This window comes from Pollicipes pollicipes, unplaced genomic scaffold (assembly GCF_011947565.3).
Source record: "Pollicipes pollicipes isolate AB1234 unplaced genomic scaffold, Ppol_2.1 Scaffold_4002;HRSCAF=4701_pilon_pilon_pilon, whole genome shotgun sequence".
NCBI lineage: Eukaryota > Metazoa > Arthropoda > Thecostraca > Pollicipedomorpha > Pollicipedidae > Pollicipes > Pollicipes pollicipes.
In genome coordinates, this window is record NW_023596420.1 from 32963016 (window position 1) to 32969213 (window position 6198).

General features: G+C 51.0%; 1 long non-coding RNA gene across 1 annotated transcript; it reads right to left on the bottom strand.

Annotated features, from left to right (window-relative positions):
• Positions 1-1466: 1466 nt before the first annotated feature.
• LOC119093697 (uncharacterized) lies at positions 1467-3445 on the bottom strand. The gene is made up of 2 exons (XR_005093661.1): positions 3404-3445; positions 1467-2744 (listed from the first exon to the last, which is right to left on the bottom strand). It is a non-coding gene; the product is annotated as an uncharacterized LOC119093697 (long non-coding RNA).
• Positions 3446-6198: the final 2753 nt, after the last annotated feature.

The following is a 6198-nucleotide window of genomic DNA, read 5'->3' on the forward strand; positions in this document are numbered from 1 at the left end:
TCTTAATGCTGCCCACCCAGGTATCCGGCAGCCGAGATGGAACCTCCGACGAGGCAACTGGTCCTGCGTTTACCGCCGGGTGTTTGCCCCTCATTCGGAGATTGGACTACATGTCCTATAGATCACGTCAATTCTGTTATCGTTCAGGCAGCCGAAGAATCCATCCCAATGAAGTCTTCAGAACCACGGCGGCTGCCGGCGCCTTGGTGATCAAAGCTATGTAAAGCAGCCATTTTAAGCAGAAAAAGAAGATTCAGACGTTTCAAATTGTCTTCCACGGATAACCTTATTTTGGTCAAGCGAGTCCGAGCGCAGTGGGTCAGGTCAGGTCAGGCAAGCGCTGTGTGTGGGTCAGGTTAAGCGCTGTTCATGACAGGACTACGTGACAAGCATTAATAATTTTACTTACTTGACGCAAGTATGAAGGCGCATTCGCATAATTTCTGGTTAGTGCCCCTCTAGTCCATTCCCATGCCTAGCCATAGGTAACACCACTGTTACCAACACAGCAGAAGTGGTTAACGAGATTGGCCGGGTGTTGTCGTAGCGGTGTGGTGGTGGGCTCCCCGATCCAAGTTTATATATCTGAAATATCTGAAAACTGAGCATTCTGTAGTAAGCGAAGTCTTGCAGCGGACGGCGGCGTCTAAGCGGGCTGGGCGGTCGGTGGTCTTTGTCTGGGTGCCGGGGTACATCGGACTGGCTGACAACGATACAGCTGATGCTGTTGCCAAGGAGGGAGCAACTGGCCGGCGACCCCGTTCAGCTTACGTACCGTTCCGCGATTTCAAGCAGCTGCTGCCCCTTGTTTGAGGGAAAATTGGCAGTAGACCTGGGACCGGGTGAGCGTGGAATCTGAAGGTAATGGGAAAAACAGACTTCGTGCTGTAAAAGAAAAGGTTGGCGAATGGGCAAATTTTCACCTTTTCTTCTCTCTTGGACCTCTTCTCCTCTTCCAAAGGACCTCTTCTCACAAGAGAAGAGGTCCTGTTTTGACGTCTCTGTATCGGCCATTCTTGCGGAGCACATAGCTTTCTTCTATCAGGAGGTCAAGCCCCCACGCGTCCGCAATGTGACCACTCGCTGTCAGTTGCTCACGCGTTGGTTCAGTGTCGCCAGTCTGCTGATGAGCGTCGGCGCTACTTTGGCTGCAGCACACGTCGCGGATTGTCAGGGCGTTCCCTCTCATTCATAGGCGCGAATCCTACCGTTGATGTCAAGGTTGTTGAGTCTTTTATGAATGACATCGGTTTTAGAGCCATATACTCACCTGTTTAATGATCATTGACTCCGCGTTACTTGCACTATGTAGAGCCTACTCCGGCAAAATAAGTCCGCGCACCTAAAACCACGGATAAGCTAGACGCGTAATTATCCCTTGACACATTTAGGGGCGCAGACGGGTGCTGCAGTTGAGGCGTCCCTTAATTCAAATATCGTCATCATCCTTTTATTTGAAAGTCAGCTGACTGTTAGCTCGATCCAGTGTATTAGCCCTGAAACTTCTCGTGCTAGCTACAGAGTATCATGCCACAAAGGTATGACATCTATTCACAGTCGCTATAGACCTCATAGACTATTGTCAAACCGGCACCGGTCGGAACCTTCGTTAGTGGGTGCTTTAGTAGCACAGCTAAACAAGGCTCCTCAAATACAACTATTTACACTAAGACAGGTAACGGGTATCGAAGCAAAATAAGAATAATATTACGACCTGAGTCACGTGACACGGGCAGCAAATACACACCAAGCACCTCCCAGGTGTACCTTAACCTGATCCACAGAACCGATCTCACTTTGGTCAGTTCGGTACTAACGCCGCTGATGTTCATGCTTTTGCGCTAGCCAGATGACGTCCAAGAGACGGACAGGCGAGACCAATACAGGTTTCTCGGGGTTGCTGATGGCTTCTAACCGTCACTGAAGCAGCTTGTTTAAAGCCTCTGAGAAATGGAACATTGCCTATGCTATGTCACTGGACCGTTGCAGTTTTAATGGCAGCAGAAAGTACAAACAGACAACAATATGAAGACACTTTCAGCATGAGTCTGGAGGTCTGACGATAAGTGCTCGACCTTCAAAGTACCTGGAGATGCTGGTTAAAGTGCGTGATAGACAAAACATCGGTTAGGTTGAGCGTGCTCGTCTTTTCAGCTAGACGGATAATCATGTTTAACCAGCGCACCATGGTATACTGACGGTCGATAACTGAGCGGGGGGACATTGAACTCGAAGCGCCGAAAAACAACAGAAGCTGAAGGTCTTTCTTGCGTACATGAAGTTCATTTCACATCGGAGGTATGATGTACACACGCACGGGATGTCACGTTAAAGAGAGGAAACTGAACCCTTCCTCCAACTAAGCCAAAATTGCAGAAAAACGTTTGCGCGCAGGGCTGGCGGAGAGGTAGCGGCACCGCCAGGCTATCTGAAATCCTGTCGAAAGTCCCATCCTCATTTCTGGAAGCGTTCGTCCCATTCCTTCCGCGTTCTTCTGCTGCTTCTCCCGGTCAGTTGCGTTTCCCCCTGGGTATCTCAGATACTCTGAATACTCCTCTCCCTTTCGGTATCATCCCGCCTGACTTTTCTCAGAGAAGCAGACGGCTGGCAGTGGTGACTACAGTAAGCGAGACTAGGCTCAGAAGGCTGTGCCGGCCGGCTGCCCCGCCCGTGCGTCCCTGCGGGCACGCGGTCGCCTCCGCCACCAGAGGCTCGAACTCAGGGTACGAAAACGGTCCCGCGTGCTGTGGACGGAGGAAGCACGGGCATTAGGCAGATGACGAGAACGAGCACGGAACCGTCCAAAGAGCCGTATGCGACTGTTTTGTCTCAGGTGTGGATCCCCCACGGGGAGCTGATCGCCAACGATTCATCGCAGCCTCCACCCCATATATCAGGAGAAGTGCAGTATTATTCTGCAGCTAAGCTTGCTGCCTGCAAAAAAGGGCGATACATGTTTGTTCAAGTTCAGACGAGGTAGGACACTCCATTGACTGTACATTAACGCAATGCGTAGTTTGTTATTCAGTTAGTTAGAAAGTTCTTTTCCCGATTTCCCCTGATATCAACGATTTTAACACGCAAACTGCTGGGGTCTTGGCTAGTGCTGCCCTCTATGTTCGTTGATCCGGGCCGTGACCCGAGCGCCAGCAGGGAAGGTCGGGCCTCGCTGCGAGTGAGCATCAACATTGTTCCGTGTGAGCTGTTGCGTTCCTGCTACAAGAGCTGCCAATCGGAGGGAGTGAAGACGGTACATAGACGTTGTGCACGTACCCTCTGTATTCGCGGGCCTTGATGCGGTCAACGCGATATCTCTCAAGGAGAATTACGTACGGCGCGACATGCCAGCTTCATGTACGCTTACTCTGACATGCCCTTGATGTGCTTCAGCAGCTGGCTCTACCTCGTCTCTGTAGTCGCTCTGTAAGACCAGTTTATCGTTTTGGACACACGATGGAAGACTTGGCCACCGTTGACCTGCGCCTGCAGGGCATCCACAGCTGGCTGTCCCCCAGCTCATCTGAGTAAGGTACTCGTACAGGGTGACGGTCGGCGAGCCTGTGAGGTCACACCTTACTCGTGTCACGGGGCACAGCGCCAACGTGCCCTGTCCTAGTATTTCTGGTCTTCCCAGACTGTCAACGTAACATGAAGTGCGGCCCCGCACAAGGCGTGATTAATGCGTGCTTGCGTTCTGGTTAAGATCCAAAGAGCTAGCAATGCATTACGGGTACACCTCATATGATGCGCGAGCAATAGGCAGTCGCATTATAGCCACAGTCCCGCAATGCGTAAGTTGTCAGAAGTTGCATCATTTACAAACATGTGTAGAAACCATTCCGCTGCATCAGTTGCCGTCTTCTCATCACGTACGCGTACCTTCCACTGACACCTTCATGGTACTAAGCTGGGCTTTATTGAACCAATCGTCGCGAGACCCCTCGGCGGAGGCATTAGTCGCCGATCCGATATTCTCTTCGTCTTCCGTCTCGTTTTTCAAAGCCTGAAAACGTCGATGTTCGGGCCCTGTGAGTGGGAGGCAGTTACCCACTTTTTCCCATGTGGCTTAAGGGGCGGATTACATCAGGGACCACGGTCACATTGGCCGGGCATTCTGGCCGTTATTTCACATATGACGGACGGGCTTCTGTGTGACGTAGTCTGGCCAAGTAGACGACGAACGCTTGTTGGAGGAGCGTCTAATTCTGAAGGTCTAAAGACAGTCAGTCAGCATATGAATATTTCCAACTCAACGAACATCAATAGTTTAGCCCAGGGAGTACCTTCATTCTTACCATAAGCTGGTTGGCGCCATCCGCTTTGTATTTGAACCCGCCGACGGTCCAGACGTCCCCTCCGCTGACCGGGCTGAAACAGTGGCTCACTTTGGAAGTCCGACGAGGCAGTGCGAGATCCACACGCATGTCAGCAAGGAAACCTTTTCGGTCGTGAGACGTCCAATATTTGAGTATATGCCCCCCGCCGAGAGTTCGACGACCTTACGCGATCTTTACGCGAGCTGTTCAGTGCGTCAGCGAGGAACATTATTCACATAGATAAGGCAGAAGTTTTAGCCTCATTCCTCGGAGGAAACCAGGAGGATGGAGATATAGTTGGGTTGATATTTCGGCAACGTGGCTTCATTGAAACCATAGTAGAAGACTTGCTATTGTTTCGATGTACGCATGTTGCCGAAATATCAACCCAACTATATCTCCATTCTCCTGTTTTTTTTTCTCGAGGAATTAAGGTAATACTACTGCCTTAACTCATCTTACACCTTGCGACCTTAAATGCAGCTGCACGTGCAAGTAACCAGCAAGAAGACGAGCTCCGCGCGCAACAGGTGTACTTACGGCAGCTCCAGACCAGTGACCTCCACCGCTCGCACGCCCAGGTCCTTCAGATAGTGGCCCACGTGAGGGTAACTGCCACAGCCGTGCAGGTGCGTCCGCGGGTAGTACGTCAGGAACGCCAGGCACATCTCGTTCCGGGTGGCGAATCCACCCTGTACGCAGCGAGCAAGACAGAGCGCCGTGGCGAATGGCACGTCGAATCAAAGGTGGAACGTCACAGGAAACGGCATGGTGTTGTCTTGTGTAATGACACGGTGACATCACAGAATATTGTCTTGCATAATGGCATGGTGACGTCACAGGATGTCCGTCCTTCGCTAAATGATTTCATAACGTTTTACGCTGTTGTTAGGGATCACAGAGAAGTAATTTGTTTACTCATACAGTGTGCACATGTGTCTCTCCCCACTTAAGTAAGTCAGGAGGCCACAAATGGCGTTCTACGATCCGCACATGCTCACCAATCTATTACATATGTACATTATGCAATGAGATGGTTGCAAACGACTACGTCGGCTCCTTTGCCATCAAGCTGACAACAAGATCGCTTGGTTGCTTGATGGCAAAGGTGGCGGTTGCTTCGGATGAGATCTCTAGGCCTTGTCTTGCGCCTGACCACGCGGTGTGGTGTAAGCAAACGTTGATTTGCAATCTATGCTAACCTGGACGATGGTATTCATGGATTGCCAATGACCATACGTAGGACGACTGTTTTTACTTATTTCCGTCTGGCACCCAGTGACTGCGAACCATCACACATGCACTACCAGAGTTGCGCCGGTAGTCACCGGTAGGTGGCAACTGTGTTAGGTCATTACCAATTGGTAGTAATGTAGGCAATAAAGCAGTAAGGTAATACTACCAGCAGTTAGGTCAGCTGGCTACCGCCGTACATTACAGACGCTCCCAGTGTTGAACTCCTTGTGCCGATGACTTGTTCTCAACATCTTGTAGCAAGGGGTACCTCGACTTTCACTTTTATTTCAGTGTGGGCGTTATTGTGCTGTAGGGACCAGAGGGGGCAGCATCATATCTATTCATTAAGGGCGGACAGGCAAAAAAAATATCCAAACACAACGGTGGAATACTACAACGCCACTTGAGAAGGAGCTGGGCACGTCACGGCAGAACGTCATGGTTCAGCGTTACGACACGGTACGGCGGAGCGCTCAAGCGAATGACGTGGCGGACGAGGGATTTGGCGTCGGATCATCGAGAGCCAGTCATAAGTCAGACATGATGCTCACCATGGTGACGTTGGTGCGGTCCTCCGTGTTGTACCCGCAATCCAAGAGAAGTGTGTCGCCAGGCAGGATCCGCACCTTTTGGCTCATTATGCGAC